Here is a 27,802-nt window from a genome sequence, read left to right on the forward strand (position 1 = left end):
CCGCGCAGTCAGTCAAGTAGTCGATCAAGGAGCTGGCAGCGTTTCAGCATCCACAAGCGGCCTTAGCGCACAGCGATCAGTTTGAGATTAGCATTCATCTGAAAAAGTAGCGCGCGTCTTCGTTCGTACTGACGTTGAAAAAAAGAACATTTTTTTACTCTGTAGATACGCAGATATTTCTGTTTTGAATTTTGTGAATTCTTCGCCGCTTTTATTTGTTCAAACCTCTTGTGAATCAGTTTGAATTCTTACGCGCGCAATTCACAGCAATTTGCTCGCTTAAGTGGTTTTTATTTTTTAATACAATTGCGGGCATTGTTTGTTTTTGCTGTACTCTGGTATTTGTATCTATGCAATACTACATGCGTGCGTGAGTGTTTGTGCGTGAAGTTGAATTAAATTAACTCGCCGGTCGCGATTTAAAGCGGACGACTACAAGAAAACGCGGCGTGCCAGCATCAGTTGTGGCAAGAGTTCAATCGTGTGCAAAAAATGTACATACATATGTACATATATACATACATATAAGTGCAAGAACAGTTTGGTGTGTCCATTATTGCAATTTGGAATAGCACACATACACACACAATTCGCGTATAACTAAAGATCGACAGCTGCATCGGGTGGGGTATGCCTTGGCCCTTGACCACACAGACGCACATCCACTGCTTGTTTCGCTGGCTGAAAAGAGTAAGTGATGAAGTGCCTTAAATTCAATTAGTTTGATTGGTATTTAAGTAGTGAAATTTCCGCACCCGAAAAAAAGCGAAAGAAGAGCCTTTCAATTGCTGCAATTCTCACATGGACCTTGGCGGCTGTTTACTTTGCTACCCGCGTCTATTCTTATACTTATATATGTAAGTGACATTATGTCTCTACAACAATTCCCTAAAAAATTGCTATTCTCTCTAACTGTATATAATATAATTTCAATTACTACTTTAGAGTAAGTTCTTAGCTTTTAAGTTCTTCCTCACTCACTCTTGTTTCTTATTTCAAACCACTTACACGTGTCTGAATAAAATTATCAACCTTTAAATTGTGGTTTATGTTAGTGAATAAAATTATAATAATAAACCTTTAAATTGTGGTTTATGTTAGTTGTATGTATGTATATACGAGTACATACTCGGTTTGCTGGTTTGTTTGTGTGTGCGAGCTGGCACGCGTTGAAAATTGCGGTTGCCGCGTTTTTATGGAATTTTTGTCTTCAGAAATCTGTTCACTTATAATATTTTTGAGTCAAAAAATGCTACGCATAACTTTTGCTGTGCAGGGGCGGCACAAATTTGAATGGAAAAATCGAAACGCTTATGCAGTGAGTGTCAACGAATAACCTATATATGTATGCCTTTTTGGAATATTTAAATGTTTTCCAAATTTATTTATTTTTTGTAAATTTATTTTAAAAACTTAGCTTATATTCTAGCAGAAAACGGTATACATCGTGGTTCAAAGCTTTTCAAAAGACTTGCAAAAAATTTAAAATAATTCCACCCAAAATTTTCATTGCTCCAGACAAACAATTTTTTGTTAATTTGCTAATTGCTAAACATTTTTTAAATGATTTTGTAAAAAGTCTAGTATTGAAAGTTTTTTTAAGAGCTTGCGAATTTAAAATGATAATACAAAACACAGATATTGTTGGAATGAATTTTTTCTTCTATTATAATCTGGTAGATAATTTCATGGTATTTATTTTTTCAATATGCTAACCGGCATATGTCCGCCGCGGCTACGAGTTATATGGTCCATTCGAACAATCCAATTTTTGACTACTTTTGCCAATAAATCTGGCCATATGGCCACCATTGACGCTTGAATATTGTAATAAATGGATTGTTAAACGTCGTAAAAGGCAAGTGGCGCCGTCTTGTTGAAACCAAATGGCGTCGATATTTAGCTACTCGTAATTTCGGATTTTTGGAAATAAAAATTCTGTCAGCATGGCTCGATAGCACTCCCCATTCACCGTAACGGCAGCTGCTTTCTCATTTTAAAAGATATAAGAACCGCTGATGTCGCCAGTGTTCTGTGAACTTTGTGAACTTACTTTTTAAAGTAAATTTCCACTATTTTAAAGTGTTGTTCGGGTTGTTAAAGGATCATGAGGACTTGCCAAACCTTGCTGAACAGAAATGTCAACACAGTTTGCCAATCTCAGCTATCACACCATAATCATCCATATCGATAACTCCCATAAAGCTAAAAAAAACACCCGATACTACGTTTAAAACTGGTTTTGTTATAACGGTTGATTTTTTAGCTATTATCTTTTTAAACAGTTGGTTTAAACAGCTGACGCACGTTTCGTGTTTTGTTTCACTGTCAAACACCTTCAGTTTGGTCTATAATTTAACTATGAACCGTCTTACAAACGAACAACGCTTGCAAATCATTGAATTTTATTATAGAAATGGGTGTTCTGTTAAAAAAGTTTAAAGCCGAAAAATTGTGTTCAGCGACGAAGCTCATTTTTGGATCAATGGGTACGTAAATAAGCAGAATTGTCGATTTTGGAGTGAAGATCAGCCAGAAGAATTGCAAGAGCTACCAATGTATCCAGAAAAGGTCACAGTTTGGTGCGGTTTATGGGCTGGAGGTATCATTGGACCGTACTTCTTCAAAAACGCTGCGAATCGTAACGTAACTGTGAATGGTAAGCGCTACCGTGAAATGATATCCAACTTTTTTTTGCCCAAAATGCAAGAGCTTGACTTGCATGACATGTGGTTTCAGCAAGACGGTGCCACATGCCACACAGTACGCGTAGCAATGGACTTGTTGAGAGGCGAGTTCGGTGAACATTTTATTTCACGTTCGGGACCTGTCAATTGGCCACCCAGATGCGATATAACCCAGTGCGATATAACGCCTTTAGATTATTTTTTGTCGCGCTATGTTAAAGCTCATGTCTATTCAGACAAGCCTGCTTCAATTAACGCATTGGAAGGCAACAGTAAAGCATTTATAAGTGAGATACCGGCCGAAACATTGGAAAGAGTATGCCGAAATTGGACTAAGCGGATGGACCATTTGAAGCGCAGTCGCGGTCAACATTTGCATGAAATAATCTTCAAACATTAAATTATATGGACTGTACTATCGATTTAAATAAAAATTCCATACATTTTTTCTGAATTTTACTTGTGTTTTTTTGAAAAACTTTCCTATAGCTCTTAAAAAATCACCCTTTATATATATAATTGGCGCGTATACCTTTTTTGGGCGTTTGGCCGAGCTCCTCCTCTTATTTGTGGCGTGCGTCTTGATGTTCTTCCACAAATGAAGGGACCTGCAGTCTCGAGCCGACCCCGAACGGCAGATATTTTTCATGAGGAGCTTTTTCATGGCAAAAATACACTCGGAGGTTTGCCAATGCTTGTCGAGGGGCGACCGCTATTGGAGAAATGTTTTTCTTAATTTTACGTTCTCTCTGTGAATTCCGAATGGTAGTCACGCATCAACCCATTCGGCTACGGCGGCCGCCCTATCAACTCAATTGCAATACCTGTAATTTCGTATAGTTTTGGCATAGTAAAATGGTCCACAACTGAACTGAACTGCGTTCCAAGTTGGCATGACGCGGACAATAATGACTAAACATAAACGTCATCATCCTAAAAGCTCTGTGAGATTTGCACTGCCTAGGAGAGAAGGAGGTAGAGATGCAATTGACGTGGAAGCACTGCACGAAAAGCTTATCCTGAAACTTAGAAATTACTTCTATGGAAAAGCCGGAAACACCATACACTTCACCATGCCGTCAGTGCAGCTGCTGATAAATTTATACCTCTTAGAATGATGCATTAGTTTAACAGCAGGAACACCACAACAAAAATGGACAACGTTGAACAATGGTCACGAATGCCCATACATGGCGTACATTATCTACAACGAATTGAAAAGCCCGCATGTCGACGCGAAACTGTCGTACTTATGGCTAATCAATTAAGGAATTTTCGCGGAAACTGAAAGTGCTATATTTGCTATGCAAGATGGAGTAGTACCCACGCGAAATTATGTAAAGTACATCTGCAGAGAGCCCAATGCTCCGGCAGACATATGTCGTAGATGTGGCGACCACGGCGAAACTCTAAACCATGTTTTAGTTGTGTGTACTACAATAACAAACTCCTTCTATCTTAAACGGCACAACGATGTTGCAAAAATTATACACCTACAACTTGCTCAAATGTACGATTTTCACCGTGAGAAGACACCCTATTACAGATATGTTCCAGAACCAGTGCATGAAGACAAGGACATGCTTCTCTATTATGACAGAACAATCCTTACAAATACCACAAGCACTCATGATAGACCTGATATATTTGTGGTAAATAACACTGCGTTTATCATAGACATTGGCGTCCCATTGAACAAAAATATTCATAAAATGAATTGGGGATTGACATCAAGCGGCGTGGAAACTCAGAAAGGTATATATTATATTGCCACTGATCATATCGGCCGACGGACTCGTTCACGTAAATCTGAAGGAAAACCTCAAGAAGCTCAAATTGGGGGAGCACCTTATCTATGACTTTCAAAAAGCGGCTCTGCTGAATTCTTGCCACATCATAAGAAATTTCCTTCAGTAAATTAGTAAAACTTATTTATTTTTATAATATTCACACTTAGTTCTATTTTAACTTAGAGTACGATAGTTAAAAGCGTGTTAAAGCAGTGTAAAGATCTGACTTCCAGCTAAGTTACCGTCAAGTTGTGTAAGTGCCCCCCAAGGAATGAGATGTTTGAACATAAAATAAAATAAAATAATAAATGAAATAAAATAATAAAAAATAAAAATAGTAATAAATGAAATAATGAAATAATAAATAAATATTACATAATAAACAAAATAATTAAAATAATAAAAAATAAATAATAAAATAATAATAAATAAATAAAATAATAAATAGTAAATGAAGTAATAAATAAATAAAAAAATTAAAAAATTATAATATGTACATATAAATAATAATAATAACATGTCACCCCTCCTATTGTATTTACGCCATAAAAAAACTCATAAGAACTCATTTCGAATAAATGGCTTCTCAATAATTCCATTCAAATTTTTAGGTTAGGTTAAATTGGTTGATGAAAAATGATTACAAAAAGTCCAGACTGAGTCGTAATATTCGCAGGAGATCGTACATGCAAGCACATTGGCTGTTCGCAGATCTGAAAACTGCACGCCGGTAAGAAATTTCGCTCGAATAAAGAAGTTGTCGCTGAGACTGAGGCTTATTTTGCGGCAAAAGATAAATCGTTCTACAAAAGTGGTATTAAAGTGTTCAAGCAGCGCTGAAATGATGGCGTTGCTCGTGATGGAAATTACGTTGATGAATAAAGCTAATTTTGAGCAATAAAAAAACGCGTTTTTCCGTTAGGCTCTACACTTTTCAGCCCATGTGTTATCTATACTAATATTATAAAGAGGAAAACTTTGTTTGTTTGTTTGTTTGTTTGTTTGTAACGAATAGGCTCAAAAACTACTGGACCGATTTTAAAAATTCTTTCACCATTCGAAAACTACATTATCCACGAGTAACATGGATTACATTTTATTTTGGAAAAAAATAGGGTTCCGTAAGATATTTGGATTTTTCGGACACAAACTGAAAAAAATCTTATATATAAAATAAAGTCAACTTTTTGTGTGTGTTCGCTAACCGGCCGTGTCTGCACCGAATTAAACCAAACTTACACACAATGTTAAGAAGGTATTGAAGATGGTTTTCGTATAGTTTGGATACCTATCGGTGGATAGGGCTCGAGATATATATATATATGTATATAAATTATATGTATACTAGTGTATTGTCCATATGAATATTTCGACGTTAATATCCCGTTAGTTTTCTGGGAACAACATCTTGCATTGACCAAATTGCTTTAAATTTGTCATTTGTAGTGTATCAGTGCATGTGAGTAATGGATCGTAAAAGGTTGAAGTGTTTAACATTAAAAGAGAGGGCTGAAGTCCTTAACAAAATTAAACGTGGATGTAGTGTTACTTCTCTAGCGAAGGAATATGGGGTAGCCAAGTCCACCATAAGTCTTATAAAAAAGAAAGACAAGGCAATTTTAAAAGCAGTAAACAACACGATTTTGGGTCCTGGGAAGAGGAGAACTTTAAAAGCTTCTGAGTTTCCTAAAATGAAAGCCGCTTTATACAAATGGTTTCTGTCCCAAAGAAAAAAGAATTACCCAATAAGTGGACTCATCTTGAAAGAACATAACATGAAAAACATAATTTACAGGTCGAATTTACGCTTTATGATGTTAACAAATGGAATGATGGTGCCGAATTTACCGACACAGAAGTAATAATTGAAACTAGTGATTCTGAGTCTGAGTTTAACAACACAACTGAGACATGTGAGCGGATATCATCTGAGGAGGCAGTTAGCTCTATCAATAAGGTAATTCAGTGGGCCACAACTGAACAAGTAAGCCCCGCAAAGGTTAACACTCTTCAACATTGCTGCAGGCAAGAAAAGACAAACACACATTACAACTTTCTTTTCGGCCTAACTTTTCTGTTAAAGCTGACTTTTTTTGTGAAACTGACACAAAGACTGCCAAATATTTGATGAAAAATATTGAAACGAATTAATTATTTTAAACATATTCATGTTCATATCCATATGTAAATAAATAAATAAATTTAATTGAAAAAAATCGATATCGATGACTGTTTTTTTAACATAGCACACTCAATTGATAAGTCGAACAAATTCGATAAATCGAACAGCGCCTGTTTTAATTAGTTCGAGTTATCGCGAGTGCACTGTATTTCTTTGTGCGTGGCATCCGTTTGGATTGAGGAAAATGGAGTGATTTTCAAAACAGTTCTTTTCCTGCACAGCAACGCCTTCCAGCTCACGCCTCAGCAGTTGTGGTCTCAAAATTAATAGAAATGGGGTTTCAACGCGTTTCACATTCCCTTTATTCTCCTGATTTGGCTGCCTCAGATCTCTCGAACTACTATTTGTTCCCCAATATGAAGAAATGGCTGGCGGAAAAAAGATTTCATTCAAACGAGAAGGTGATTGCCGAATTTGGAAGGAATCAACAAATAAGAATAGCATTGAACGACGTGTATAAGCGTAAAAGGAGACTATGTTGAACAACGAAAAAGGTTTATCCTAAACAATTAAGTAGTTTTGAAGTGAAACTTCTTAGGCGTGGATGGACGAGCGAGAATGGAGAGTAAAATTTCAAGGCCATGCAACGTTTTGGGCATTATCATTTCGTGAGAGAGAAAAAAAAATAACGTAGAGGAGAAGGAGAGAGAGAGAGAGAGAGAGCTATATCTTATATATATCTTAGATACACTTTAGGCTATTTTTTCAGAGTTTTTCCTTGTGGTTGCTAATTTCTAGTGAGAAATAACACTGCCTACTCCTTTTATTTTTGCATGTACTTTTCAAAGGAACCTAGTACTGATCAAAATTTCTCATACTTGTTATGATAAGTTTAATAAATTTTATTAAGAAATATAAAAATTGCATAAATGTACTCAAAATTATTGCCAAACATTTAACACTATCCCCAAAATAATTTTATTGTAACTAATAAACAAAAAAAATATTTCCGCATCTGTTACAAGGTTGAGCATTTTTCCCTTTTATAGAATAAAAATTTAAAATGACTAAATTAAATTAAATTTTAAAATATTTAAATTTCACACGATCTTAAAAATAGGCGCAATTTGTTTGTAAGCCCATTTTGGTCTTTGTGCAACTAGTTAAAATGAGATCACTTCCTGCCCAGTTCGCATACGCCTGACTTTTACCAATGCTGAGCAAGCAATTTATTTCAGTGAGTTTAAATTGTTCGTCAGGAGTCAATGCGCAAAATCATTGGTTGGCTGCGGCATAAATCCTGCGTTTGCGGTTCGAGTGTAGCGAAGGCGCCTTCGAAGTCGTCATCATCATCGTCAAGTCAACCCTCTTAAAGACGTCACTTGAATTTATTAATGACATACTCGCATGTATGTACATATATATGTATATGCACCACCTATCTAGGCAGGCAAATATTTATGAGCGATTATTTTATGTGTGCGTGGGTGTGTGTGTTTTAAAATTATACTACACTACGTAAGTGTGGGTGTATGGCTTTACAGTGGCAGCAGACAGCAGTAAAGCAAAAATTTTACTTGACGAGATCTGTTTTGCTCACTTTCTTTGCCTTTTCTCGTGAGTGACTTTTCTTAGTTTGATTTGCTTGTCTTTGGTTTTGTTTTTGTTTTTGAACGTTTTTCCAACTCATCAGCGAGGGTGGCTATTGTGAGACAAGTGCAGACACTTTTTGCTTTTCGTATTTATTTTATTTTATTTTTTTTTTGTTTTCTACTTTTTTGTTTCAATTTTTTTTTTCGCTTGTTTTTGTTTTGCTTTTCCTTTCGCTGCAAAGGCGTCAATGGGGGAAAAATTGAAATTTCCGCGCAGTCAGTCAAGTAGTCGATCAAGGAGCTGGCAGCGTTTCAGCACCCACAAGCGGCCTTAGCGCACAGCGATCAGTTTGAGATTAGCATTCATCTGAAAAAGTAGCGCGCGTCTTCGTTCGTACTGACGTTGAAAAAAAACATTTTTTTACTCTGTAGATACGCAGATATTTCTGTTTTGAATTTTGTGAATTCTTCGCCGCTTTTATTTGTTCAAACCTCTTGTGAATCAGTTTGAATTCTTACGCGCGCAATTCACAGCGATTTGCTCGCTTAAGTGGTTTTTATTTTTTAATACAATTGCGGGCATTGTTTGTTTTTGCTGTACTCTGGTATTTGTATCTATGCAATACTACATGCGTGCGTGAGTGTTTGTGCGTGAAGTTGAATTAAATTAACTCGCCGGTCGCGATTTAAAGCGGACGACTACAAGAAAACACGGCGTGCCAGCATCAGTTGTGGCAAGAGTTTAATCGTGTGCAAAAAATGTACATACATATGTACATATATACATACATATAAGTGCAAGAACAGTTTGGTATGTCCATTATTGCAATTTGGAATAGCACACATACACACACAATTCGCGTATAACTAAAGATCGACAGCTGCATCGGGTGAGGTATGCCTTGGCCCTCCACATCCACTGCTTGTTTCGCTGGCTGAAAAGAGTAAGTGATGAAGTGCCTTAAATTCAATTAGTTTGATTGGTATTTAATTTCCGCACCCGAAAAAAAGCGAAAGAAGAGCCTTTCAATTGCTGCAATTCTCACATGGACCTTGGCGGCTGTTTACTTTGCTACCCGCGTCTATTCTTATACTTATATATGTAAGTGACATTATGTCTCTACAACAATTCCCTAAAACATTGCTATTCTCTCTAACTGTATATAATATAATTTCAATTACTACTTTAGAGTAAGTTCTTAGCTTTTAAGTTCTTCCTCACTCACTCTTGTTTCTTATTTCAAACCACTTACACGTGTCTGAATAAAATTATCAACCTTTAAATTGTGGTTTATGTTAGTGAATAAAATTATGATAATAAACCTTTAAATTGTGGTTTATGTTAGTTGTATGTATGTATATACGAGTCCATACTCGGTTTGCTGGTTTGTTTGTGTGTGCGACCTGGCACGCGTTGAAAATTGCGGTTGCCGCGTTTTTATGGAATTTTTGTCTTCAAAAATCTGTTCACTTATTTTTGAGTCAAAAAATGCGGCACAAATTTGAATGGAAAAATCGAAACGCTTATGCAGTGAGAGTCAACGAATAACCTATATATGCCTCTTTTGGAATAATAACCTATATATGCCTCTTTTGGAATATTTAAATGTTTTCCAAATTTATTTATTTTTTTTTAATTTATTTTAAAAACTTAGCTTATATTCTAGCAGAAAACAGTATAAATCGTGGTTCAAAGCTTTTCAAAAGACTTGAAAAAAATCTAAAATAATTCCATCCAAAATTTTCATTGCTCCAGACAAACAATTTTTTGTTAATTTGCTAATTGCTAAACAATTTTTAAATGATTTTGTAAAAAGTCTAGTATTGGAAGTTTTTTTAAGAGCTTGCGAATTTAAAATGATATTACAAAACACAAATATTGTTGGAATGAATTTTTTCTTCTATTATAATCTGGTAGATAATTTCATAGCAGGGCCGTGGAGAGAGTATTCGGGCCCGGGGGGAAACTTGAGATTCAAATTTTTTTTATTTATCAAAATGCGTATTATGTTATAGTGACATAACATTTAAACATTGAAAAACTCATTGATAAAATTTTTGATAGAATTAATTATGAAATATTGATTAAAACGAATTTTAGAAAATTCTTCAGCAGATCTGAAATAAAAAACGCAGCTGAAAAAAGTTAAAATTTTTTATTCATTTTGTGAGCCTTACAAATATTTGAAAATGACTGCCACGATGCTTAGAATTTTGCTTTTCTTGCTTTAGCTGAGGCAAAAGCTCTTATAATATCATCGAAGTCGAGTTTCCAATTGGGAAACATGGGTTTTCTAAATTAATACCACAAACACCTAATGCTTGCCCCTGAGACTTATTTATGGTCATAGCAAAAGCAAACCGCACTGGAAACTGTAGTCGTTCAAATTCAAATGCTACATCAGTCGGAATCATTGGGATGCATGGTATCAAAACATCTTCTCCTTTATACTTTCCTTTCAGTTTAGTTGCTTCTATCACTTTGTTCAATAATTTTTTTATCGCTAACCATGTGCCGTTGCAAAGACGCGGTTGGTTTATATTTCTCAACATTACAACTAACGATCCAACCCTTAATTGAAGATTGTGAGGTGGCAATCCTGGTAAACCCAGCGAGTTTAAAATTTCAGGCGGATAGGTGACGACATCATCTTGGTTTGTAGCCGAATCAACTGATTTACATATATATCTTCAATTCGCCTGTAATTTGTTCTTGAATTTTGAAATTTAATTCATTTACAACTATGTTTTTGCAGCCAATATAGCCCGTTCGCTCAACCAATCATGGTTTCTGTAATTTTGAGCAACATCTGAAAACACCTTTTGAATATCCGAATTTTTCTCGCCGTACAAACCATCCTTTGACTTCCAGGATCATTTTAAAAAAAAAATTGTTAGCATTGGTCCATGCGTTGTTGAGTAAAGCGCTTACCAACTCATTTTGCGATTCATTTTTATATTATAGATGAATAAGAATTTTCCGGCGTTTCTAATTATAATAATATTTACCGGGGTATTATAAAACCGGCATACATCGTTAATATGTTCGAAACTATTTTCTTTGCTGTTCGTGATCCAATTAGCCTACTTACCTTCCATGCCTTCCAGCCTGATTTTTGTCCGTAAATAATATATTAATTGCAAAAAATCAAAATTTTATAGTCCTTAAGGCTTTCAAAAATATATATAAACTAAATTCAAGCATTTAAATTTTAAATTTTGTGCTGTCCCACACTATATTTTTATATATATGTACATGCTCTCTGTACATTAGGGGGATGCTGACTTTATTTTTTTCTGCGAAATTCTTAGCAAATATGGCACAAAATTAATTTCGATTCTGCAAAACATGCGAAACTAAAAATTGTTTCTTATTTACTTTTTTAACTTTGCTTTTTCTATTTCTTTTCTGTAGTTTACCTACTAAAAAATTGGAAAATAAATGTTAAAAAAAAAATATTGCACAGCGGTTTTTTAGTAGGAGGAATCTACTTATAATTCTGAGCATCGCTTTTTCTTAAGACATTCGCCAAACAATAAAAATCTTAAAATTTTCTTCCTAATGCAGAAGGCGACACTTCTATCAATTTGCGAACGTAATACCATATACGAGAAAGTGTGCTAGCGCGGTATTTTCCTCGATTCGCTGCCAGAATCAGGGGGATATCCTTACGAAATTTGACCAGACTATTGAGCAAAGTCTAAGCTATAACAACAAAAAAACACAAAAAAAAAGAAAATAAGATACACATCTGCATCTGGGGTTCAAAAATGGCAAACATTTTGTTAAAAAAAAGTTGTAACAAAAATATATACAAAATTAAAAAAAAATTAAATTTATTTTAAATTAAAAAAAAAAATAATAATTTATTTTGAATAAAAAAATATTAATTGATTTTTAAATTTTTAATTAATTTTTTATTTAATTTTTAAATTTTAAATTTTTAATTTTAAATTTTATTTCAAAAACGACAAACAAATTTTTCAGAAAAAAAATTTAACAAAAAAATATAAAAAATTAAAAAAAAGAGGTTGTCTGTAAAGTCGGTTTACAGACGATAGTTTAACGTGAAAACGTCATAAGAAAATACTGATGGAATGGTTGCATTCTTCAAAAAAAAATTTTAATTTTATTTGTTTGATAGATATTTTGTATGGATACAGAGACGGAGGTAAATGGAATCGCAATGGAATTGGTCAAGTTACATTTACACAAACGTGAAAAATGACGAAACATTTATCATATTCATGAAAGATATGTTCAATTTCGATTGTGCATCAGACGTTAATAAGTCAACAACACTAAGAGGCACCATCATCGATTTGACTTTTTCGAGACACATTACACTCAAAACACCCCCTTTCATATCCTACTTTTCCTATCATCGTCCTATTCTCAACAGAGAAATTGTTCATTACCATACACACAGGAAGAAGGCATATGCAAATACAAATATGTGAATTTATGTACATATGCGCATATATGTACATACATATAAATATATGCGCACTCAAGTAGGAGAGAGTCAGATGTGGAACATTGCCGAACGCGGGGCCCGATTGTGCCTATTTGTCGTTCGTTCCGCGCTCTCGCTTGCAGTTCAAGCAAGGTAACGCCGCATGAGCAAGCGTGCAGCCGGCTACGTCGAATTATAAGACGTTATCACGTCAAAAGTTTGTTTAGAAATGCATTTTATCCTGTAAAATAGAATAAAATTAAAAATGTATCAAAATGCTAGGCAAAACGGAAGTTAATTCGCCTCAAAAAGCTCCATACCAAAGTTTGTACATTGAATTTAAATTCACAAAATATTAAGTTTAATATATCCAAACTATAATATTTTTTTTTACTCAAATATTGTTTTTTAAAAAATTATTTAAAACTGTTTTCATAAAATAAAATTGAGAAAACAATAAAAATGCTAGCGAAAATTTCACTTCAACAAATTCTTTACCACAATTTTACATTGAAGAAATCAAAAAAATTTAAATGTACAGAATATACAAAAAGTTTTTCTGAAATGAAGTTTTTTGAAAACTTTGTTTAAAAATTTATTTTATCGTATAGAATAAAACAAAATAAAAATTTATAAAAATTCTGGGCAGAACCGGAGATATTTATTTCATTTCATAAAATGCCATACCAAAATTTTGACATTCAAGTCCAAAAATTATTAAGTTTGATATAAACAATTTATACACTTTTTTCATCCGATTATAGTTTTTTTTTTTAATTTTATTATTAGTTATGGTTAAAAAAATTTTTAAAGCTTTCCATAAAATAAAATAAAAAAAATTTAAAAATGTTAATATAGTCACAACCTATACCATAATTTTTACATTCATTAAATCCAAAAATGCACAATGCAATGCAGGAAAGGATGGAAAAGGCCAGTAATGCGTTGTACGCATGGAAACGAATGCTGGGCGTTACTTGGGGTCTAACACCCTCTCTGATGCATTGGTGCTACACGGCAGTAGTTAGACCGATATTGCTGTATGGGGCCTTAGTATGGTGGACTGTGACAAGAAAACTGACATACTTAATGCCACTGGAAAGGATTCAACGACTCGCTGCTCTGTGCATAACAGGAGCTATGAAAACAACTCCAACGGCAGCGCTGGAAATGATACTCAGCATGCCATCTATTGACCTAATGGCGGAATATCTGGAAGCGAAATCCGCCAGGAGGCTAATGGCTGCGGGGGTATTCACCTGCAGTACCTTCGGTCACAGCTCAATAGGAAAGTGGAGCTCAGGTTGCACAGACTACATGACTGCGTACTTTAATTGGGAGAGAAGGTTTCGCACTACAATTGAAGAGGATGAATGGGTCAAAGCCATGAAGCCTGACCATAGAACTTTTCACATCTATACAGACGGCTTTAAAACTTTAGATGCAGTGGGAGCGGGTATTTACTGCTCAAAACTAAGGATAAGGCAGACTATCAAGCTGTCAGACCACAGCAGTATTGTCCAAGCAGAAGTTTTTGCTGTGGGGAAAGCCGCAGAGTTAGCTTACACTAGAACAAGAAAGAACTCAACAATTAATATATACGTGGACAGTCAAGCAGCAATAAAGGCAATAAGCTCATATTGTATGAAGTCCGAAATTGTTCGACGGAGCAGGGAGGCCATAGAAAGGCTAGCCGCAAACAATAGGATGCATATCTATTAAGTTTCTAGTCACAAGGGCATTATAGGGAACAGAATAGTAGACGAGATAGTAAAAAGTGCTGTTAGACTACCATTTGAACAAGAGAACGACATGCCAAAACCGCTAAACGCAATATACAATAAAATGGGCGACTACATGAAAAGGCGAGTGGAAGCTAGGTGGACTAATCTGACCACATGCAAAACAGCAAAAGTTATGTGTAGAACTAACGACAAAAAACTGACTCAATTCCAGCTTACGTATCATAGATATGCTAACAGGTCATAATCTATTGGCTGCACATGCGTGCAAGATAGGGATTGCTAACACGGACAAATGCAGGAAATGCAGAGAGGCTGTTGAGGAAACTTTAGAACATCTTCTGTACGTCTGTCCGGCATTGTTAAAAACGCGTTTAAAATGTCTGGAAGTCCCACTGTTTGAGGGTCTGGGAGCGGATCTCCCAGCTCTGCTTAGATTCGCCAAAAGCGCTGACATACTACATGATGCCCACTTCCGGTAATCATAGAGGTCGGTCTCCATCTGGTATCGCTAGGGACCAAAAGGTCTGTGCGTGGATTGTTGCCAACCAGGCTAACCTAAGCTAACCTAACCTAAATCCAAAAATCATTAAGTGTAATACATACAATTAATGCAAACTAATTTTCTGAAATAAAATATTAAAAAAAAAAAATTATAATAAAATTAAAAACCAAAAAATTTTATAAAACTTTTCATAAAATAAAATAAAATAAAAATTATTTATGGTTTTAATTAAATTTTTTTCTTATTTCCTATAACTTTTAATTTTTTATTTTCCCTTTTATAATGTTTTTTTTTACTTGTTTCACATTTCTATTTTGTTTTTTTTTTACAAATTTTTGTACCTTTTATTTATTTATTGACTTTAATATAACTCAACAAACCATGAACCTCAAACTTTTCCACTGTCGCCAGAACTTTAACAAGTGCAACGAATTTTCAGCAAAATTCCAACTTTTTGTGAGTTTTTTTAGAAAAATTTCGAGCCTTCGTTAGACGGTAGAAAAAAAATGCAAATTTAAAGGTTTCCATAAAATAAAATAAAAAAATTTTAAATGCTAGTCAAAATCTGTACTATAATTTTTACTTTGATTCAATCCAAAAATCAATAAGTTTAATACATACAAATTATGCAAAATATTTTGCTCGAATAAAATATAAAAAAAAAATTTACAAATAAAATTTAAAAAATCTTTAAATCAAAAAAAATGTATAAAAAGCTAGTCAGAATTGAGAGTATTTCCCTTCCAAAAACTCTATCCCATTATTTTTACACTGAACAAATCTCAAAATGTTATTGTATATACCTATGAAATGAGACTTTTTTTTAATTTCAAACGTTTTTTTAACAAAAACTGGTTACAAATTTAATCTTCTATATAATAGCCATCGCTAGTGACACATTTTTTCCATCTCTCAGGCAATTTTTGGATGGCCGTCTTTGGCCGCAAACCAATCATCGAGCCATTTTTTGGCTTCTTCGTGAGAATTGAGGCGCTGCTCGGAAAGTGCGTGACCCATCGGTGTAAACAAATGATAATCGAAAGGCGCCAAGTCTGGTGAGTAAGCCGCATGCACCAGCGATTCCGAATCATACATCTCCTCACTCAATCCCTGGGTCGCTTTTGTTCGATGTGGCGGTGCATTGTCACATTGTCAGTTCATGCGACGGCACCCATCTTCCGACCTTTAAAATCATGCCCATGTCTTTCAAACGTTTGGAAATGGTGTTTTGGGTCACTCCCAACTGCTCTGCCATCATTTCCTGCGTTTCATCCATCAATGCTTGCAATTCGGCGTCCTCAAACTTTTTCAGTGGCCGGCCACGGTCCTCGTTCTCCACGCTAAAATCACCACTTCGGAATTTTTCAAACCCCCTGAAGCACTGCGTTCAACTTAGAGCATGTCCACCATAAGCTTCTATAAGCATTTGATGAGCTTGAAAAGCGTTTTTCTTCAAGTGATAACAGAAAATCAACGATGTCCGCAAATCGTAGTTTGAAGGTACGAAATTCGACATTTTTAAGAGCGACAAAAATGCATTGTTTTGTGAAACGTAACAAACAATGAACTGAATATTGTTGACAGATGACAGACGAAAAAAACAAGACATTTGGGAAGGTTTAAAAATAGTCCTAGCGACATCTATGGACTAATAGGTGAAAGCCGCATTTCATATGTATATATCATATAAAATATACACAAAACTTTTTTCTCAATTAAAGTTTCTTAAACAATAAGTTTACAAATTTATATTCCTATATAAAATAAAATGAATTAAAAATGTTACGCAGCATCAAAAATATCTCACCTCAATAAACTCTGTAGCATAATTTTACCTTGAATAAACCTCAAAGTTATTAAACTAAAAAATTTGTTTCTCATTACTTGCTGTTACAAACAATTCTTCCAATTAATTCAAGTTTTACGTGCATAGTGCAAATCGAACCCATTGACCAGCTCAAAGGCAGACATACACAAAACCACTCGCCGCCCATATTCGATTTTTAAATTGTTTGTGTGAAAGCTGTTCCTTTGGAAAATGTTTCAATTTCTAATACTGCATACACTACTCGTATGTGCATGTATGTGTGTACGTGCATATGGATGTCGTCATGGCCCATTTACGAGTGAAAACTACAATTAGTGCAGCGATAAAAATAATAACAATAATAACAACAATAATTAGAGAGTCATAATAAAATTTCAATAAATGCAAAAATCAGCGCGCAATATTCAGCGACGGACGAGAGGAGGAATTCGAACAGTCGACGGGACAGCAGCCAAAAAATTTCCGCGACATCTACACTACTGCGCGCGTATTAAGTCCATTTATTTGCAAGTATGTGCGCTAGTATGCGGTGGCATATTATAAGGTACAAACACACTGATGTACGTACTTTTGTGTGTATGTCTTTGGATCCGACATAATATTGCGGACACAAAACCATCAGCGTTTTCGTATTGCGATTTCACTTATTTTTAGACGTCAGCAAAGATGAACAGAAGAGACGGACCGACAAACAGGCAAAGAAAAAATAATGTCATGCGTCTTCATATATGTATGTAAATATACGTACTATTCATATGTATGTATGTATGTGCTTACAAACGTCAGCACACGCGTGTGCTTGCGCTTAGCACCTCAGCGCCGATCATCAATCTGGAAGTCATAGGTTTCGCTTCGAATGCCTCTGCTATGGAAAATATTTTTCTAATAACTTTCAACATCCATTAGGCCGTGTATTTTTGCCACGAAAAAGCTCTTCTAAAAATTGCGGAAACTCCTTTAGATACATAACTTAAAATACCCTGAGCCTAGAGATTATATGAGCCAGGCTATTGTTGCTATGTACATAACCAAAAAACAAACATAATAAAAAGGTTCTAACGACGGTTTATGGTATATTTGGTTATGGTACGGGCAGTTCCGGTAACGTGGGAAAGAATAGTTGAGTCCTGTAAATCCAGGCTGAACTACGTCGGTAGACAAGTATGCTGATGCTAACATGGGTCCCGGAACACGTAGGTATCGCGGACGACGACACCTCTGACTATTTAGCTAGGATGGGCTCTGAGACCAACTTTTTTATTTATTTATTTATTTTTTTAATTTTTAAATTTCTTTTCTATTATTTCTCATCTTTTATTAATATTTTAAATTTAAAAAATTTTTTTTAATTATTTTTTTCTATTATTTTCCATTTCTTATTTATTTGTTAAATAAATTATTTGTTAAATAAAAACAAATGTGTCTATTATTTTCCACTTTTTATTTATTTTTTTTAATTTTAAAATTTGTTTTCCATTATTTTTTATCTTTTATTTATATTTTAAATATATTTTTTTGTTTTTTAAATTTTAATAATTTTATTCTATTATTTTACATGTCTTATTTATTTTTTAAATAAAAAGAATATTATGTTTTTCTATTATTTCCACTTTTATTTATTTTTTGAATTAAAAAAAAATTTTCTGTTATTTTTCATCTTTTATTTATATTTTAAATATATATTTTTTGTATTTTTAATATTTTCTTTCTTTTATTTTATATATCTTATTTATTTTTTAAATAAAAAAATATAATTTTTTTGTATTATTTCCCAATTTTATTTATTTATTTTAATTTTTAAACTGTTTTATAAATTATTACTATTATTTCTCATTTTCCCTTTATTTATTTAATTAGAAAACAATTTTTTTGTTTAATTATTTTTTCCCAATGTTTTTAATTTTCAATTTTTAATTTTTGAATTCTTTTTTATATATCTTTTGTATTATTTTTCATCTTCTATTTATTTGTTTAACTTAATTTTTTTTTTAATTTTTTCTATTATTTTCAGTTTTTTGTTCTCGTCTTTAATTTTTTTATTATTTTTTTCTATTATGCTTCACTTTTTTAATTTTTTTTTCATCTTTTGTTTAGTTTTTAAATTTAAAAAAATGTTTCCATTATTTCCCATTTCTTATTTATTTTTAAATAAAGAAAATTATTTTATTTTTTCCTATTATTTTCCACTTCTCATTAATTTTTTTAATTTTCAAACTTTTTTTAATTTTTTTATAATTATTTTCATCTTTTATTTATTTTTTAAATAAAAAAAAATGTTTTCATTATTTTCCATTTCTTATTTACTTTTTAAATAAAAAAATATATTTTTTTTTATTAGTTTTCACTTTTTTTTAATTTTAAAATGTTTTCTAAATTATTATTTTATATTACTTTTAATTTTTTATTTATTTGTTTAATTAAAGGAAAAACCTGTTTTTGTTTATTAATTCTTTTTAATATTTTTCATTTTCTATTTAGATTTTTAATTTTTAAACTCTTTTTAATATTTTTTCCTATTATTTTTCATCTGTTATTAATTTTTTAAATAAAAAAAAATATTCCATTATTTTCCGTTGGTATTTATTTTTAAATAAATTTTTTTTTTTTTTTTGCTTCTCATTTTTTATTTCTTTGTTTATTTGAAAAAAAACCTTTCCTTGTTTAATTATTTTTTCTATTATTTTTCATTTCCTATATATTTTTTTTAATTTTTAAATTAGAGAAAAATTCATTTGTTTAATTATTTTCTTGTATTACTTTTCATTTTTTATTTATTTTGTTAATTTGTTTTTAATTTTTTGTTTTAATTATTTTTTTCTTTTTTCCTGTTAATTTTAATTTTATATTTTCTTTTTTATAATTTTTTTTAGTTGTTTCACATTTCTATTCTTTTTACAAATTTTTGTACCTTTTATTTATTTATTGACTTTAATATAACTCAACAAAAACCATGTACCTTAAACTTCCCACTGTCTCCGGAACTCTAAAAAGTTCAACAAATTTTCAGCAAAATTTCAAACTTTTTAGTCAGTTTTTTTAGAAAAAATTCGAACATTCGTTATAATGTAGAAAACGCATAACACCGAACTTAAACTTGCAGTTTTTAATACCAACATTTAATGAGCTATAAAACTGATTAACCTGAATTTTTCTAAAATTTAAACGACATTTCAATACAAAATTTTTTCTGTTTTCAAATTGTGTACAAAGTTTGGAACCTTGATTTATATTGTTTTTGTTTTAGTATGAGCTACATTTTTATAAAAAAATGCACAAAAAAAGAAACATCTGAAGACTGTGGAAAAATGTCGCGTACCATTCTTAGGCCACTTCTGTACTCGTGCACGTAGAAAGCTGAACGCTTGTATATAGAAACCGGAAGTAGATAAGCAAAAGTTTTTTTTGTTTGTTTTTTTTTTGTTTTTTTAAATAAATGTTTCTTTACATAAATAATATTTTAAATTTTCCCGGTCATAATAATGAGATTCTAAGGAAAAATAAATAACACTGTAACACAGCATTTTTGGCACAAAAAGACAACGAATCTAGAATACTGAAAGTACAGCGTGACTAGTCCAGCACGTCTCAGGTTTTTTTTAAATATGTATATATGTACATATATGTATAATATATTGTATATGTATTTATAGTTGACGCTCACAAACGTTTTGGGTATTTGGCCGAACTACTCCTACTATTTGTGGTGTGCGTTTTGATGATTTCCCACCAAATGGAGGTACCTACAGTTTTATGCCGCCTCTGAACGGCAGATATTTCTTATGAAGAGCTTTTTCGTAGCAGAAATACACTTCGAGGTTTGCCATTGTCTGCCGAGGAGCGGCGGCTAGTAGAAAAACTTTTTCTATCGATTGATGTTTCGTGCCCTGGGTCTCTATAACAGTTACAATACGATGTTCTGACTACTCTTATTATATATGTATAATCAGATTTAGGATATTACAACTAGTTTAAAAAATAGTTGCCTGCCTATTAATAGCATTTTTGCGGCTAATTCCGATCATTTTTTAAACTCGTATGTACTGAAATGTTCTACGAAAAATACTTGAAAACAAATTTTACTGAACGTTAACAAAAATATCGTCGAAGTAAGCATTTACGCGTAATTGAAAGAAATGCTCGACTACTGATAGAGCGAGTTACTTACCTATATTGACGTTACATATATTGAAACTAAATTACAGTAGTATTCCAAGTTAGAATTGTGAGGTTACTACAGCGTTAAAGTATTTTCTTTCGATTATAGTTCCTCTGGCTTGTGCAAAGAAATAATTCCCGTTCGCTTTAGAATTTTTTTTTTTTAATTTAATTTTATCTTTATATTTTATTTAACCGGAAGCATGTTAAGTGTAACATTAAAGAAAGGAACGGAAATGCGCTGGTTCATTACGCGTCGTCTTTCAACAAGTACAGCATGCAAGTGTTAGAATATTCACCTTACATGTCGGCTTATGTGGCGTGCGTATGCTATCTGTTTCTTAAGCTGAAATTGGTATTAATAGTAACATGATTTGTGTAGATCGAAGTTGTAAAACAAGACTTACATGCACTCAATTCTAACTGCTATAATGAAATATTTAGTAAACGGTAACAAAATTTTTAATGAAGATTTAATTTAATTTTTTTTTTTCAATATATATTTTCCAAACTCAAATTTTTAATATTTTGATATATCGCACCCTAAATACAAAAGGGTCACAACTCAAAATGTATCTTCTGCTCAAATATGAACGAGACGTTATCAATAAAACGGTCCGCGGATGACATATGGCAAAAATAAATTTTTTGTTTTTTGGTAGGTACTGTTATAAGCTTACATGGCAAATTTCAGCGTGATGTGTCACATAGTTTGTTTTCTGTGCTACTGTAAACAAGTCAAGCTCGAGTGTGAAAAATTTTGAGTTGTGACCCTTTTGTATTTAGGGTGCGATATATATATATTTTTTATACAGGACTGCTTACTCGTTAACGCGCCCAAGGATATGCAGACGCCAAATGACTGCAATTCCTTTGTAGTTTTGCTTTTAAAAGCAGCAATAATTTATTACATAATTTTAGGCATAGGCAAACTTTAAAACTACCCATTTAAGTAGATACTTCCTCTTATTTTCTACTTACACTTTCGCGTTGCATTACCTTTGCTGCTCCCAGTCCCTAGCAAGAAAAAGTTGCTGCTATCGCCTTTTTTGCTTTTGTAGTTAATTGCAGGAAATTAGAAAATTCTCAGCATATTTCCCGTGCCTTCAAATCTTCAACGGTAATGCATAACAAAGTTATATTCCCATTGATGCCATAATGAGAAAAATCAAGATGTGTGTGTGTGTGTGTGGGTATTTATGTGCATAAGCACAGAGGAAAATAAGCTAACGCAAGGTACTATAAAAAATCGTAAACAACTAAAAATACAATAAAAAGTAAATAAAAAGCTATGTGCATACATAATTCGCATTCTGAGAATTTTCAATATTTTCCTGTACATAGATAGAAATTTATATAAATGTGAATAAGAGTAAGAAAAACTTTGTATTTCCTCTGCGTTTTTGTGTCAATATATATTTTTATTTATTTTAAGTATGAAATAATAGAATGCACACTGTCTGCATGTATTGAATCCAGCAGCTAAGCAAAGAAACACACACACACACACACTCACTCACACTCCCTTACGCCAGCAAGCCTTCCTTAGATGGAATGCAATATTCTGCAACTTTCAACGAACAAGATGCGAAAGCAGCGCCGACAGCAGCATCGCAAACAGCGCTGCTAGCGACTGTGTGCACTCGGCAAATGTTGGTATGCAGCAACAATTCCTGATGCCGAATCGCCCTCAACAGCATACAGCGTCAGCTCTGTATGTGTACGAGTATTCCGGTTAGTTGGGTGGCTGCATTTCTGCTGAAGTTAAATTGAATTGCTAGAGATTTCACATACATTTCGCGACCAAGAGCAGGAGCAGCATTTTAAACTACAACAACAATAATAGCAAATATAAAAAATGCGCTGCATATGCAATTGAAAAGTTTAAGGTTCCGCTAGAATCGTGAAACTTCCGAGAAGGGTTGTTGCTGTTACGTGATACGAGAAAGCCTGCTGGTTGCCTGCCATCAAGTCAAGATGCGAGAGTGCAAGTTGCATACATACGTACATATATATGTAGATTTGCGGCGCACGTCAGGATGTGTAAGTGAGTATCCTGCAAATAATAAAAAACAAAATTAGAGTCAGAGTCAGAGTCGGAATGATGAAAGGACTTGTGACCTATGACACTGCGAAACAAGGATGGAAAAATTAGTAGTGATAAGTAGTAAAAATAGAGTAACGAATAAGAAACGAAAATACTGAGAACCATTAGAGAGGTGTCACAAAAGGGGGGAAAAGTGGAGTAGTAAATGCATAAGCGGTAAAAAGATGCTTGGGATTTATGGAAGGAGAGAGAGAAAAAAAGTAATTAAACTCTCAAGTAGTAGAGAGTAGTGAGAGAGAAAATGCGTATTATGGGTAAAGAAAGAAAGGGGGAAACGGGAACAAGAAGATGAACAAATAACGGCAAAAACTGAATTAAGATTAAACAAAAAAAAGAGAAATGCAGTATTGGAGAGAACAAAGAAGAAAGTAGAATATGTATAATATACAATAAATAAATTATGATATTCTCAAAACAGATTTTTTCCAACAATAACTCAGCTAAAAACAAATTTGAATAATGGGGGCGCAGCTAAATATTCGTTTAGGGAACAAGTGCATAGCATTTTGGTATTTTCTCTTAATATATTTTACAACGATTCGTTTGTTGTTTGGCAAAAGTTAAGTATTTACTCTCTATCGGCTCGACAAAATTATCTTAATTTTATTTTTGAGTTATTTAATTTTTTATTAGTTTCGAGGCTTAGAAATGGAATACCCAGAAAGCAAAAATCAACATTTTCGACTCCTGTGGTTCTTTGCTTCTCATTGAGGTCAAGAAGCTGCCGCAGCACGCCCAGCCCACGGAAATGGTTTGCATGGTTCAAAAATGGTGACTAAGGCGTCGATGATACACACAAGTCGTCAAACCCCTATTCCAAGAGCTCCGCCGTATTATCCAGACCTTGCACCGACCGGTTACCATCTTTTCCGCCGCCTATCAAGCCAAATGAAGGCCGTTACCTTCGATAGCAAAGAGGTCCCTAATAACTGGCTCTCTTTGACTTCTTTGACACCAGACCAGGCGATTTTTGGCGTAATGGCAAAAACAAATTGGTCGAGAGGTGGGAAGAGGTTGTAAATATCAAAAGCGAATATATAATTATTTTACTTATTGATATATTTATTGTTTTGTTTAAATAAAAGTCTTCGGACTTATTCCCCAACCTAATATATTCATATGTTCTCACGCCTGTCGGTTCTACGTTATGGGAACAACGCGGATTTATATCAAACATTTATGTGCGTACTGCTTATGCTGCTACAACGGCAACAACATTTGTGCTCCACATGTCCATATACTCGTATATATACAGTGCGTTTAATAACTCTAGCACAGTGACTTGGCTTTTGATAATTCGTTTTTTATGTATTTACTTAATTTTAATAACTGTTAATTGAGAATATAGTTAATTCTACTACAAAAATCAAATAAATCAAAGTTTTAGACTTTGTGCATATTAAAAAACAAGAAAAAAAAATTCAACAAATATTTATTCAAATTTCAAATTTTTTAATCAGAATTAGCAAACAAAAAAAACATTTGAGTGTCCGGGTTTTTTTGCACTTCAGTATAATAAAATGCAACTCTGAAGTTGCTCAAAAATTGTGTTTATTTTTAATAAAGATTTTGTACTGGATGTTTTCTTCCATATAAAAGAATACCAGCGAATCGTTATACGAAACAAATAAAGGGTGATTCTTTAAGAGCTTTAGGAAAGTTTTTCAAAAAACACACACGTAAAATTCAGAAAAATTCATACAATTTTTATTTAAATCGACAGTACAGTCCATATAATTTAATGTTTGAAGATTATTTCATGCAAATGTTGACCGCGACTGCGCTTCAAATGGCCCATCCGCTTAGTCCAATTTTGGCATACTCTTTCCAATGTTTCGGCCGGTATCTCACATATAAATGCTTTAATGTTGCCTTCCAATGCGTTAATTGAAGCAGGCTTGTCTGAATAGAAATGAGCTTTAACATAGCCCCATAAAAAATAATCTAAAGGCGTTATATCGCACGATCTGGGTGGCCAATTGACAGGTCCCGAACGTGAAATAAAATGTTCACCGAACTCGTCTCTCAACAAGTCCATTGCTACGCGTACTGTGTGGCATGTGGCACCGTCTTGCTGAAACCACATAACATGCAAGTCAAGCTCTTGCATTTTGGGCAAACAAAAGTTGGATATCATTTCACGGTAGCTCTCACCACTCACAGTTACGTTACGATTCGCACCATCTCTGAAGAAGTACGGTCCAATGATACCTCCAGCCCATAAACCGCACCAAACTGTGACCTTTTCTGGATACATTGGTGCTCTTGCAATTCTTCTGGCTGATCTTCACTCCAAAATCGACAATTCTGCTTATTTTCGTACCCATTGATCCAAAAATGAGCTTCTTCGCTGAACACAATTTTTCGACTTTAAACTTTCTTATGAGAACACGCACTTTTTAATAAAATTCAATGATTTGCAAGCCTTGTTCGTTTGTAAGACAATTCATAGTTAAATTATAGACCAAGCTGAAAATGTTTTACAGTGAAACAAAACACGAAACGTGCGTCAGCTGTTTAAACCAACTGTTTAAAAAGATAATAGCTCGAAAATCACGCGTTATATAGCAAACAAAAAAATTGTTAAAAGTCCGCACTTTTTTTAAGCCACTTCAAACTAGCACTTCAATGCAAAATTTGTACCAAAAATCAGTGGGCTCTACCCCTGCGTAAATTTGTTTTATTGTACGGCTGCGAGTACTGGCCAGTATCACAGGAAATCCCGTACAAACTTTTGGAAATCGATGTTTCCGTACAACAATACGAGCTTAGTGGCTAGAAAACTGGATATCAAGCATTTATTTACACAGACGATGCAATGAGATCACAAACAATATTGAAATCCGTTAGAGGAAGTGGGCCTAGATCGGGCATACTCTTAGAAAAGCAGCACCAAAAATACCAGGGTTGGTCTTATATTGGAACCCTTAAGGCTAAAGGCCTAGAGGACCCCCCAAAGGATCCTACCTTCACGAGGAATTATCAAGCAACAATCTCACCTGAATGCAGGATAAAGAAGCAGCCATCGATAGAAAAAAGTGGAAATGATTGACTTTGCCAATATGCGTCTCATAATCGGCGATTAAGCAATCAGTAACAATAATAACCATTCATTCCTATTTTTTTTTTTTAATTATAATTCTAATTTTTTCTAAAATTTAAAGAAGTCTGGAGTTTTTATAAAATGTTTTAAAATTATAAATAAATATATATATAATAATAATTTTTCATACCTAATTTTTTGTTTTAATTCTGGTTAAAAGTTTGGAATTTTGATAAATTTTTTTTGTATTTTTTTGTTTGCTGCCTAGTGTTATTTCAAGAATAAATAAAAATATATTATTGTATATTTACAAAAAGCTAATGCTACTTAAATATCATCAAATAATAAATCTGCAATCGAAAGCAAAGCGAAAATTTAATACAAATTTTGAATCGTACTGTGCCAGCTACTGACCAACTGCCTGAACTTAGCTAACATGTCAATCTCAGTGTTATACTTACCCCAGTAGTGGTAACGGTCATAAGCTGTTAATATTCAGCAGTAGCACAGTACACCTAATTCTGTTTTTACACAGTAGATTGGTTCCAGAAAAAACCGTGTAAAAAAAGACATTGGTCGTATGCAAAAATAGGTGATTGGTTCCTAATCTCTAAAACCTATTAAAATTAGTGAAAATCAAGGATTTTTTAAGAACAAATAGTCATGTTTATTTAATTAAATCACATATACAATGTTTATTTTTACAAGCATGAACTTTCTCTTGCTCATTCAACATCTACATTTTTAACAACGAACTCTGTTATGAGCCGTTGTTCGCCAATTCTTGCTACCTCTTTGTATAATTCTTTGTAAGGAGCCATAGAAGAATTCAACTCACGTTGGAATTGTGCAACTCTTTCGACATTGGGATCATTTGTGATGAAATGGGGTTCTAATTTATTTGCAAGTTGAAGTCCTTCTTGAATTAAATTTGCAGTTAATTTTACAGGTTCTTCACAAACACTGTTTTCTATAGAATCAGTATTCTGTGAGGCAAAATTGAATATTTCCTCTTCGCTAAGAACTTTATCAATCATCAGTTCATCAATGTCATCGAACACCAATTCATCAAAACCCTCCCCACCAACTGCGTGTCCCAAATCAGTTATATTGGGATATTCTTTTGTATTTGGATCCACAGGATTTTTTACCTTTTACACATTCTGGCCAAATTGCTCTCCAACATCCGTTTAAGGTTGATGGTCGTAAATCTGATAATGCTGAAGCCGCATGTTTAACGCAATCTTTAACAGACATAAATGAATGTTGCACTTTTTCCAAGCATCAATTAATGTACGAGTTTAATCCTTATCCAAAGTGTCCAAAATGTACTGGAATGTGCTTTTGACGTAGTAAGTTTTAAATGTTGCGATAATTCCTTGGTCCAGTGGTTGGATTAGCGATGTGGTATTCGGTGGCAGGAACGAAACTTGTACCATACATTTTCGTGTTCCAAGCTCCTTAAGCTCGAGGCTTAAGTGCACGATTGATAAGCAGGGGCTTTAACATCCGATTTCCAGAAGCAAAATAAAAATGTGACTCGATCTTTTTCAACTTTAAAACCACCAGCGCTGTTTTGCGATTTGGCCACATATGTTCTTCTCGGCATTTTTTCCAAAAAAGACCAGTTTCGGTGGCATTAAAAACCTTTTCTGGACTGTATACACCATCGGCTATTATTTTTTTTAAGTTTTAGTGGAAATTCTTTGGCGGCTTTCTGATCTCCAAGCAATCTCGCCCTTGATTTTTATGTTATGAAGCGCATGACTTTGGA

At 33.5% G+C, this 27,802-nt stretch overlaps 1 protein-coding gene across 1 annotated transcript in view; it reads left to right on the forward strand.

Moving 5' to 3' along the window:
• The first annotated feature begins 329 nt into the window (after positions 1–329).
• Positions 330–27,802, forward strand: part of LOC129245341 (tyrosine-protein kinase receptor) — an 81,875-nt gene continuing 54,402 nt past the window's right edge. Inside the window, exon 1 of the mRNA XM_054883441.1 lies at positions 330–690. The gene's annotated coding sequence lies outside the window, so the exon portion shown is untranslated. The remainder of the gene's footprint in view (positions 691–27,802) is intronic.

This window comes from Anastrepha obliqua, chromosome 4, assembly GCF_027943255.1.
Source record: "Anastrepha obliqua isolate idAnaObli1 chromosome 4, idAnaObli1_1.0, whole genome shotgun sequence".
NCBI lineage: Eukaryota > Metazoa > Arthropoda > Insecta > Diptera > Tephritidae > Anastrepha > Anastrepha obliqua.